The 11,891-nt window shown below is 44.1% G+C and overlaps 2 protein-coding genes across 7 annotated transcripts in view; one reads left to right on the forward strand and one right to left on the reverse strand.

The window, feature by feature from the left end:
- LOC119162346 (kinesin-like protein KLP2) overlaps nucleotides 1-11,891 on the reverse strand; it is a 117,370-nt gene that overhangs the window by 21,922 nt on the left and 83,557 nt on the right. For 4 of the 5 annotated variants that reach the window (XM_075879730.1, XM_075879725.1, XM_075879726.1 and 1 more), the window contains exon 1: nucleotides 4,310-4,486. The exons of the other annotated variant lie outside the window; for it this stretch is intronic. The gene's annotated coding sequence lies outside the window, so the exon portion shown is untranslated. Of the gene's footprint in view, nucleotides 1-4,309; nucleotides 4,487-11,891 lie in introns of those variants that run through there. 5 annotated transcript variants of the gene reach the window in all.
- The window catches only part of LOC119161219 (stomatin), a 173,755-nt gene continuing 166,619 nt past the window's right edge, over nucleotides 4,756-11,891 (forward strand). Inside the window, exons 1-2 of one of the 2 annotated variants that reach the window (XM_075879723.1) lie at nucleotides 4,756-4,907; nucleotides 5,016-5,067. The gene's annotated coding sequence lies outside the window, so the exon portion shown is untranslated. The remainder of the gene's footprint in view (nucleotides 4,908-5,015; nucleotides 5,068-11,891) is intronic. The other variant, XM_075879724.1, reaches the window with a different exon arrangement.

Here is an 11,891-nt window from a genome sequence, read left to right on the forward strand (position 1 = left end):
ACGAAAAACAGCGCAATGAACCTGCGTGACTTCATGTTCACCCTAATGAAACGAACAGAAAGTTATACAATATAATAAGGGTACACAAACATTACCTGCATGTTTTAACTGTATAATAAATAGGTTATGACGTAAATGGAAATGAACAAATTAGTTAGAGAAACCCATGGTAAGTTGATTGCTCATGTTGAAACTATAGCGACAACTGACTGCTCTTGCACTGTAAAATGAATAAATTTAGATGAATAAACCCATGGTAAGTTGATTGCTCATGTTGAAACTATAGCGGCAACTGACTGCTTCTGCACTGTATATATACGAGTTAGTATAAAGAAGAGAGGTATACTGTATTCGCTTTACCGTGTTTTCGTAACTCATCTTAAATACTCTTTTAGTGCTGTTTTTATTTTTCTACCCGCTTCTAGCGATTCGTCGCGCGATGCCCGTACATTCTAGCGCCTGCCCGCTTATTCAAACAATTGATTGATGATTGATTGATATGTGGGGTTTAACGTCCCAAAACCACCATATGATTAAGAGAGACGCCGTAGTGGAGGGCTCAAGAAGTTTCGACCACCTGGGGTTCTTTAACGTGCACCCAAATCTGAGCACACGGGCCTACAACACCGCTTATTCAAACAGTGACTAATTCTAACTATATACTCTATAGTACTCTTCGAGTACGAATTGATGAGCCTTCACTCTATTGCAATCTTTCAGTTCTCAATCGTCAGTTTTGTTAAGAAAAAGAAGTCCTTCTATTTGTTTTGTTTTTTCGCAAAATGCTATCGGGATAGGGCAACAGTTCCTGATTTTTTTTTTCTTCTCATATTCAGATTGACGCGCATCTTGGCTTCAACTAACCAACAGTCGCGTTATCTTGCCTTACCTAACAGTGGCCTAGCAAAAAAGTTTTTCGGGAATGAGGAGGTTTCAACAATTTTTCATCTTTCCTGTAGTATTTATTTCAAACGTATACAATGGCAAATTACGAAACGTATATGTGCAATTGTTCTGCATGAGAGGCTGACAAAAAGGCACGAATTTCTGACAGAGCATCACACGCCTTTCTGTACACACATCACTCAAACAACAGAGGCGATTAATGTATGCATGATAACAACGACTGTACTAACGTCGAAATACATTACAAATATTTATGTAAGTTCGTGTATGCGCTAGTATTTGTGCTTGTATATATTCGCGTGAAAATCTGAGAAGTCTACGGGTGGGGGGTTGAACCCATCTCTCCGTGGATATGTCAGTGTTACTCAGTATCTCTACATTCTAATAGTAATACGTGAGGTTTTAGGTCCCAAAACCGCGATATGATTATGAGAGACGCCGTAGAGGAGGACCCCGAAAATGCAAACATCCGGTGTTCCTTGGCGTGCAATTACATTACACAGTACACGGGCTTGTATACCATTTCGCCTCCATCGAAAATGAGGCCGCCGCGGCCGACATCGAACCCACGACCTTTGGGTCAGCAGCCGAGCAACTTAGCTACTGATCTACCGAGGTGGACTATGTCTACATCATACGCATGTAGTGCTCATACCCAAACATAGTCCATAATTAGAGCTCCGTGTTTTCGGATAAATGCGAGAAATTCTGATAAACGCGCGCCAGTAACATTTTTGGCAATGCGAATTTATCCAATGAACTCAGATTTTCAAATAATATTTTCAACGTTCAAAGGGCATTTTCAAAGTTTAGGATCACCAATCGAAAAGAGCACACGTCCATCGATGGCAGTGACTTCGTAAATCATGCTTACGTCTATAGCGAAAAGCTTTAGGTTTATAATGTGAATAAACGTAGCTGTTTTGTTTGAAGTATTCCTGCTTGTGTGTATACATGTTCGTGCAGTAAAACCTTTCAGAGATGTGAAAGATACTTACTGGGTTCGCGTAATATCGTGGTTTAGATATCATTTCATCTAATATTTGTGATTACTGAGAACAACAAATGATTGGCCCTTTATTTTTCAGCAAGACGATGAGGGAGGCTGGGAGAAGCCGAAGGGAAGCTTCGCTAGCTCCGGCCCCTCAGAAGGTCATTTCGACGATAATAAAGCGGTGCTCTTGAACAACCCTATTAGCGGGCTAAATGAGCATCAAGTGGAAAAAAATGAAAGAATCGAGAAGCGGAATTATCCGCAGCAATGCAAGGCAATTTCATTGGAAATCACTATTAATAAGGCAACATTTCACCAACTTATAATTCAAAAATAAACGTCCAAATTTAGAGCATGGGAGATTCACCTAAAATAAACTCCGATAAACACCGAATATTTTGTCAAAAATAAACCTTCTGAACTTCTAGAAAAATAAACTTTGGATATATGGAGCCCTAGTTATACTGCGGCACACCCTTTTTTTTTTTTTTTGCTGATGTATGGCTTCGCCCACAAGCGAGCCCTGCCGTGGTGGTCTGTGGCTTAGGCACTCGGCTGCTGACCCGCAGGGCGCGGGTTCGAATCCCGGCTGCGGCGGCTGCATTTCCGATGGAGGCGGAAATGTTGTAGGCCCGTGTGCTCAGATTTGGGTGCACGTTAAAGAACCCCAGGTGGTCAAAATTTCCGGAGCCCTCCACTACGGCGTCTCTCATAATCATATCGTGGTTTTGGAACGTTAAACCCCACAAATCAATCAATCAATCGCCCACAAGCGAAGACCGTGCTTCATTGTTTGGGGAGCTTCGCGAGTGATGGTAATCGTTCTGTGAAGTGAAGAGTGCGCGCAGGACGGGAAGAGTGACGTTTATTGAAGAGCTAACATGGGCACCAGCGATAACGCTAGAAAGTTCTATGACTGATGTAGTACGAAAGAGGACGCGTTCTGCCAATAAGCAGATGGACGACGAACTGTCGCGGTTTAAGCTCTCATTGTGCTCAGCGTGTCACATTTTTTTTTCTTCTGGGTACAAGTTTGCCCGAAAGAAAATGTTTCGTCGTGAACACGCAAAACTGCTTCAACGACATTACCTTGTCAGAATAAAGTCTTATACTTAATTCAGGTCCCCACTGATGTTTATTTCACGTCCTCTGCGACTAGGGCGGTCACTTCACACATGAAGGATTGATTGATATGGGGGGTTTAACGTCCCAAAACCACTATATGATTATGAGAGACGCCGTAGTGGAGGGCTCCGGAAATTTAGACCACCTGGGGTTCTTTAACGTGCACCCAAATCTGAGCACACGGGCCTACAACATTTCCGCCTCCACGCACATGAAGGAGGTATTCGTACCATTATTACTATCGCAAATATATTATCATAAATAATGCGATAGCGCAGTGCCGCAGTAATCCGTAGAAATGAAATACCTCGAAGTTTTGCAGCAGGGTGCTACCTACGTCTCCGTGCAAATCAGTACTGCGGAATTATGCAAGGTGCTTGTAGGGTTACAAAAGTGTAACTCTGTGCTACAAGCAAATAATTGTCAATTTTTTTCCCTATCCATTTATCTAGTGAACGCTGCAATGATAACGGGGGTAGGCAGAAGCCTTCTACCTTCTCCCCCCTAATAATAAAAGGGAGGTGCCAAGTCTGCCCCTGACGTTAATTCAGTCGGTTGACATATATGTGGGCAACATCTCAGAACCACTGTAAAATTACGAGATACTCCTTAGTGGAGGGCTCCGGAAATTCCGACCACCTGAGGTTTTTTAACGTGCATCCAAATCTGAGCACACAAGGCTTAAACATTTTCGCCTCCATCGAAAATGCAGCCGCCGCGGTCGGGATTCGATCCGGCGACCTGCGGGTCAGCAGCCGAGTACCTTCCACTAGACCACCTCGGCGGGGTGTTTACTCAGTCGGACGTGTCCCACCATTCGAGACAGGTTTTCCGACCATGGCGGTCGAGTACCTCCGATTTAAAAACTGCTTGCCTACCACCTTTATCCGTGGAACGCTGGGAACCTACAGCAGGCTGTTGGGAAAAAGCAAGACATTAGTTCTTTTTTTTTTGCATTGATTGCGAAACCTATTTTTTTTTCTTTCGGACTAGACTAAGCGGTTTGTTGGTGGAGGGGGGGGGGGGCATTACGATAAAGCTTTCCCCCACCCCGATTAAGAGCCCTGCGCACGTTCATCATAACATGCATACATACTTACACACCACGCGGTATCATCACGGGCATGGACGCCTACGGCGACCGGTAAGTTTCCTTTGTTCTCATGTTTTTAATCTTGACAACTCTTCAGGAAATTTTGTGAACAGTGAGTGCTCTTCGAATTGATTTGCAGGAGGCAGGGGAAATCGCAAACATATGAATGCAACGCTACGTGGTACACGTACCTGCCCTTTCGCCCGGTTAACGACGTCACGGTGCCTCCAGGTCGTGGTGAGGCATACAGTCATACATATGTGCAAACCGGATCCTTTGTCCCTAGCAGTGCACGGGCGAACGCGTGCTCGCGCCGCGCTACAGGGCTCAGCGGAGCGTAGCTTCCATGTGTCCCTGGCGGGAGACTATCTGTGCACGCTAGGGCGCACGCCAGGGTCGTCTCCGCGGGAACGCATCCGTGTCATCTCGCCGCACTCGAATTGCGCACGTCAGCGCTATCAGGTTGCCCCACCGGCGAGGTATTGCGCGCACCTCTTTGTTTGGAGGCGCTGTGACACACTGCGGAAAGACTACGAATCGACACTCAAAGGTAGACTGGCGTCGTCGCACGTTTGCTGCTCCAGATTCCCCGCCAAAAGTGTTGGCCTTTTTTTTTTGCTTTCCTTCGCGTATGCATCATGTTTGAGTGTGGACCTTGATTTTTATGAGAGGACATCAAGTGTCTTGTGCTGTCGCCTGCTGTTCGGTTAAGTGACCACCAGTGTCGCCGACTTCGAAAGCAAGCTGCACAGATTCACCCATAATACCACGAGCAACCGGACCTCAAAGGTACGGCTATCGCTACCTTTAGCACTGCCGTGAGTTCCACTCATTCAATTATTTTTGTTGAATGAAATATGTTTGCAGAGCATCATTTTTTCATGTTTCATCTTTCAGAAGCTCCCCGCCGGGAAGCACATGGAGTCACAGATCCGTAAAAGGCAGTTTTGTGAGTATAGACGCCTTAGAATGTGTACATTCAATATACGCCAGGTGCTACTCGTTTTGCCCCCGGTCACTCAGATCAAACATGATACATGCTTTTGAAAAAAGAATTTTGCATTGATATTCGGACTGGATATGGTGCCGGGCATGCTTTCTATTTTTGCTAGAGAGCGTGCTTATAGATGAAAATTAAGATACGTAGTTGAAGTTATAAACAATTGACGTAATGTTTAAAAAGGCAAGTGGAAACACTCAACGCCACAGCGTTCATATGTTGGCTCGTGAATAAAAAGTTTGTCAGTTAACTTTAGATAACGGGTTTTCATGACACGCTAAAGTTTTGTATATATGTCGCTGCTTTTTTTTATCATAGTGCTTTAGATAGTGACCGCTCACAGTTTGGACACGCGCAAAAGGTTACACGGAGAAGAGAGCTTAAAAATGGAAATTTGTTCATGCTGCCTCTAATATACCAACTGTGCAGCTAAGTAAAAGGCCGGTACTCTATTTACTGTGCCACTCTGTAGCCACATCGATGTCACCTGATTACACTCAAGTGGCATGGACGTGACTATTTAAGCATTTATATTAATAATACATAAAATCATAGCTGGGATATTACGTCCCAAAATTACGATATGATTACGAGAGACGCGGTAGAGAAGGGCTGCGGAAATTTTGATCACCTGGTATTCTTTACCATGCACTGTCAACGCACAGTACACAGACATCCACCATTTTGCCTCCATCAAAATGCTACGGCCACGCCCAAAACTGCATTTATTTTTCCAGTGACGTATGTGAAAACACGAACAATACTCAAAGAGAAGGCGCAGCATAGGTAAACAAACATTGGACGAAACTGTAAAGACGAAGCGCATGGCTCCGGGAAGGAAAACACAAACATTTTCCAGGCATGATAACAAAAGAAAAAGCTGTTTCTAGCGTGAAAAGGTACACCCCGCTAGAGTGACGTGATACGCCAGCTCATTCAGCCTAACACTGATCCCTTACAATATGTAAACAGACGGTACCCATACGCTATCTTTGCCACAGAAAGCACCGAACTGCAAAGCTCAACTTGACTAATCAACCATGGCACCACAGATAATAGCACATTCATTCAAAATCTCTAAAGAGAATTTATATAAACTGCAAGAGTCGTAGGCGAACAGAGAGACGTAGTGCAGAAAGTTCGACTAGTTGGTACTGCGTTAGGAAGATCACTAGGGCTCCCAGCGAAGTAAAGTTAACGGGAAAAAAAAGCAGAGAGAAAAAAGACGCCATTGCTATAAACATAATATTATTCCAAAGAAAGAGGTGTCACCTCGGTAACAATAACCTACAAGTAACCTGCAGGATTAGGTAACATCAACTTTCAGCGTATCTTTCATTTGGAAGAAAAACTTTTTTTATGCGGCAGCATAAAGCTATGCCAAACGTGCAGAGGGTCTTCTGACGAAATCAATAGGGGTGAAGATGGGAGGAATACACCCAGTCGAACGCCGCAGGCGAGGCTCACCCTACGTCACCATTTAAAAACTCAATTTACAATGCACTCGCAAACATAAAAGTGCTATTTCACTAATGATCTTATCTGCGAAAACAACGCCGGGAAAACCTGAAAAAGAAAAAAATTAAAGGGGGAGGGGGCGTGGAAATTATGCTGAACCCTATGGAAGGTCTTGAATTGACGAACCGTTGCAAAGACTCTATTTGATGGCTTCGCACTAACTTGAGCAGACTTGAAGCGAAACAGAGTGACGTGAAAAATGCTCGACAAGTTTCACCGACTGTTTTATAAGAAATATGCTGCAGAAATAAACAATCTATCGTCAAAAACTCACAATGTCTGTTGCGCAATCGTCTATATAACGAGTCGAAAACAAAAGCCATCAATTCTTTCACTACTCAGTCAAGGTATAATCCTCCCACCATCCGAAACTTTTCTGTGCCTAACGCGGTTATGCATTGCCTCTAGGATCGGAGGCGTTGCAAGCTTTGTGGGCCTCACCTTTTTTTTTTTTTTTTTTTTCAACGGCCTTCCGGTTCGGTCGCGCCTTTGAGTGAGTATGACAACAAAATCATGTGAAGTCAAGATCAGGCAACTAATTTGGACAATCTGTCACGTCACGTTGACGTCATATCAAGATGTTATGACGTGATTTTTCACATCACTCGTGTGAACGGCGACCGTAAATTTTCGCACTTGATGACGCATCCAAGGCTTCACCTTAATAATAGCTAGCTGGAAGTTCATAGTAAGTTTTCGCGCAAGGGTTTTATCAGGCCTTTCAGCATTGTTGCTGCCGTGTTAGCATACTTCAAACAGTGTCTATATAGAGAAGACAGAAAGGATAGGCTACATGTGAGAATATAGCTCTGTTGCTGCCATTTCATCATCATCATCATCATCAGCCTGACTACGTCCACTGCAGGACAAAGGCCTCTCCCATGTTCCGCCAGTTAACCCGGTCCTGTGCTTGCTGCTGCCAATTTATACCCGCAAACTTCTTAATCTCATCTGCCCCCCTAAACTTCTGTCTCCCCCTAACCCGCTTGCCTTCTCTCGGAATCAGTTAGTTACCCTTAACGACCAGCGGTTATCCTGTCTACGCGCTACATGCCCGGCCCATGTCCATTTCTTCTTCTTGATTTCAGCTATGATATCCTTAACCCCCGTTTGTTCCCTAATCTACTCTGCTCTCTTCTTGTCTCTTAAGGTTACACCTACCATTTTTTCTTTCCATTGCTCGCTGCGTCATCCTCAATTTAAGCTGAACTCTCTTGATAAGTATCCAGGTTTCTGCTCCGTAGCTTAGTACTGGCAATATGCAGCTGTTATATACCTTCCTCTTGAGGGATAGTGGCAATCTACCTGTCATAATTTGAGAGTGCTTGCCAAATGTGCCCCACCCCATGCTTATTCTTCTAGTTACTTCAATCTAGTGGTTCGTCTCCGCGGTTATTACCTGCCATAAATAGACATAGTCTTTTACAACTTGAAGTGCACTATTACCTATCTAGAAGCGCTGCTCTTTTCCGAGGTTGTTGTACCTTACTTTCGATTTTTGCAAATTCATTTTAAGACCCACCTTTCTGCTCCCCTTGTGTAACTCCGTAATAATGAGTTGCAATTCGTCCCCTGAGTTACTCACCAATGCAATGTCATCGGCGAAGCGCAGGTTACTAAGGTACTCTCCATTAACTCTTATCCCTAACTGTTCCCATCCTAGGCTTCTGAAAACCTCCTGTAAGCACGCGGTAAATAGCATTGGGGAGATTGTGTCCTCCTGCCTTACACCATTCTTGATTGGTATTCTGTTGCTTTCTTTATGAAGCACTATGGTAGCAGTTGATCCCCTGTACATTTCTTCCAGAAGGTTTATATATATTTCAGCGACGCCTTGATTCCGCAGTGTCTGCATGACGGCTGATATTTCTACTGAATCAAACGCCTTCTCGTAATCTATGAAGACTATGTATAGTGGTTGTTTATATTCTGAGCATTTCTCTATTACCTGATTGATAGTATGAATGTGGTCGATTGTTAAATAGCCTGTTCGAAATCTTGCTTGTTACTTTGGTTGATTGAATTCTAATGTTTTCTTCACTCTGTTAGCAATTACCTTTGTAAATAGCTTGTATACTACAGAGAGCAAGCTAATCGGCCTGTAATTCTTCAAGTCCTTGTCATCTCCTTTTTTATGTATTAAGATGATGTTAGCTTTCTTCCGAGACTCTGGTACTCTTCCCGTCAGGAGACACCTCGTAAACAGGGTGGCTAGTTTTTCTAACACAATCTGTCCTCCATCTTTCAGCTGATCTGATGCTACCTGATGCTCACCAGCAGCTTTGCCTCTTTGCATGCTCTCCAAAGCTTTTCTGACTTCTTCTATCATTACTGGTGGGGTGTAATCTGGGTTACTGCTAGTTCTTATAGTATTAAGGTCGTGGTTGTCCCGGCTACTGTACAGATCTCTGTAAACTTCTCCGCTATTTTAACTATCTTATCCATATTGGTAGTTATTTTGCCTTCTTTGTCCCTTAGTGCATACATCCGATTTTTGCCTATCCCAAGTTTCCTCTTCACTGCTTTGACGCTTCCTCCGTTTTTCAGAGCGTGTTCAATTCCCTCCATGTTATACCTTCTTACATCAGATACCTTACGCCTATTAATCAACTTCGAAAGCTCTGCCAGATCTATTTTGTCTGTTGTACTTGAGACTTTCATGATTTGACGCTTCTTAATGAGATTCTTCGTTTCCTGGGAAAGCTTGCCAGTCAGTGTCCTGTCTAACAACCCTGCCTCTACTCTAACTTCCACTGCACACTCCGTAATGATACTCGTCAGATTACCATTCATTGTATCTATGGTAAGGTTGGTTTCCTCACTAAGAGCCGAGTACCTGTTCTGAAGCGAGACTCCGAATTCCTGTACTTTCTCTCTCAGTGCTAGCTCATTGATTGGCTTCTTGCGTATCAGTTTCTGTCGTTCCTTCCTCAAGTCTAGGTGAATTCGAGACCGTACCATTCTATGGTCACTGCATCGTATCTTGCCAACCACTTCCACATCCTGCACGATGCCTGGGTGTGCACTCATTATAAAGTCAGTTTCGTTCTTATTTTCGCTATTAGGGCTCCTGCATGTCCATTTGCGGTTTCCTCGTTTTTGGTAGAAGGTATTCAAAATTCGTAAATTATTGCGTTCTGCGAATTCTACTAGCAGCTCTCATCTGGCGTTTCTAGTACCGATGCCATAATCTCCTACTGTCTGGTCTCCAGCCTGCTTCTTCCCTACCTTTGAACTAAAGTCTCCCATCAGTATTGTATACTGTGTTTTTACCTTACTCAATGCCGATTCCAAGAAGCTTTCAACTGTAGCGTCATCATGGCTGGATGTAGGCGCGTAAGCTTGTACCACCTTAATCTGGTATCTGTTATCTACCACCCTTTCATTAATGCTATACTATTCCTCTATTTTGCCAGCTATGTTTCTGTGAATTCGGAACCCCACTTCCAGTTCTCTTCTGTCAGACAAGCCCCGATAGCAAAGGACTTGCCCATTCTGTAGCACCGTATAGGCCTCATCTGTCCTCCTAACCTCACTGAGCCCTGTTATATCCCATTTGACACCCTCTATCTCCTTGAATAGTACAGCTAGACTTCCCTCACTAGATAAGGTTCTAGCGTTAAACGTTGCCAAGTTCAGGTTGCAATGTTGCTGCCTACTGTGTGGAAAAAAATGAACAGCGACAGCTGTTATGAGATCACAACTCGTGTCATAATGTGTGGCAAGAAATGAACAGCGAGAGCTGTTATCAGATCACAACTCGGGTAACGCGCAGTTGTCTGCCACCGCCACCGCCGGTGTCTGTAACCACATCTCGCAAAATTAGCAAAAAAAAATCTAGCACTATTCACAAAGTGGGGCTTGACTCCAGGCCCGCTGGGTGCCAGCCCAGTATTCTACAACTGAGCTACTTATTTTTTGCTGTATTGCCTGTTTCCAGACACTATTTGCATGAACAAAGCCGTAAAGGTCGCGAAAACAAGTGGCGGTAGTCCTACTGAGTAGACACTATAGCTTTAAAATTCATTGAGAGCTGTCAGGGGTTCGACCCTCGACCACCACCCTGGAATAGACTTTTGTGTTTCGGTAGTTTCCACAAATTTTGCCATGCACTCTCGAAAGTACGATCTTGCGCCCCGTGCATATGAATCACAGTGGAATCCTGCCATACGCCCCCCCCCCCCCTTAAACAGTGCAGGCCTGATAACATTATTAGGTCAAATGGCAAACCATCCTCATTTTCAATCGGCAGAAATCTGATACCGTAAGGGTGTAGCGAGAATTCATTTTTGATTGTCCTCTGCAATTCATCCCAGAAATACACTCCCTCCCAGCAATGCGGAAAAAAAACGTGGTCAATTGTTTCTGGCTTTTTTACAAGTGAGACAGTCTAACCCCCATGGTAGAAAGACGCCCCGCTCTTCCAGAAATACCTTGACGTGCAAAGTGCCGGTGTGAAGCCTAAAAAAGAAGTCCTTTGTTGCAGAAGCCACTTGCATTTTTTTACCCTTTTTAGCTCGTCTTACCCTTGACCTCGACTGTATATGGGCTTGTACACTGGAACGGTTAAAATTGTATCACAAGCAGCTCTGTACAGCTTCTTTCGTGAAACTGAAAATAGGTACTCATTGGAAAATCTGACAGACAAAAAGTTGATACTTAAGGTCACCTCCTCGAGATATCGGCGGACAGCGCCATTCATGTGGTCGGGGCCCAGTGCATATCCAGGTAAAGCTCCCGCGAGCCTGAGTTGGCACACCGTACGCAGGAACGGATCACTCACGTCACGAAAAAATAAAAACCTGTTTATGATTTGCCTTATGAATACGTGTGGTAGTCCCAAACCACCTTTCTATACACACCTAAAAAATTAGTTCGACTGCATTGTTCCCAACTTGAGGACCACACAAACACCGAGAAGACACGATGGAATTTCTGTATATTGGCCCGTGAACAATGCAGCACTTGCATCACGTACCACAGTTTCGAGACAAAGAACATATTGCAAACCGTAGCTCTAGAGAACATTGATAGGTGATTTCCTTGTGACCTACTCACCTTCAACTGAATTTCTCTTGCCTGTCCCTGCCAATAGTCCCCATTATCTTTATAGTGTTGTAGTGGTACCCCTACGTGTTTGACAGGTGACGTCCCTCACTTCATGTTGGCAAAAGATTCCGATGTGGATGACCACTCTTCATGCCAAAAATCCAATCACTTTCCCCAGTTCACCCGACTACCAGCGGCATTGCTGA

The sequence above is a fragment of the Rhipicephalus microplus genome, chromosome X, assembly GCF_043290135.1.
Source record: "Rhipicephalus microplus isolate Deutch F79 chromosome X, USDA_Rmic, whole genome shotgun sequence".
NCBI lineage: Eukaryota > Metazoa > Arthropoda > Arachnida > Ixodida > Ixodidae > Rhipicephalus > Rhipicephalus microplus.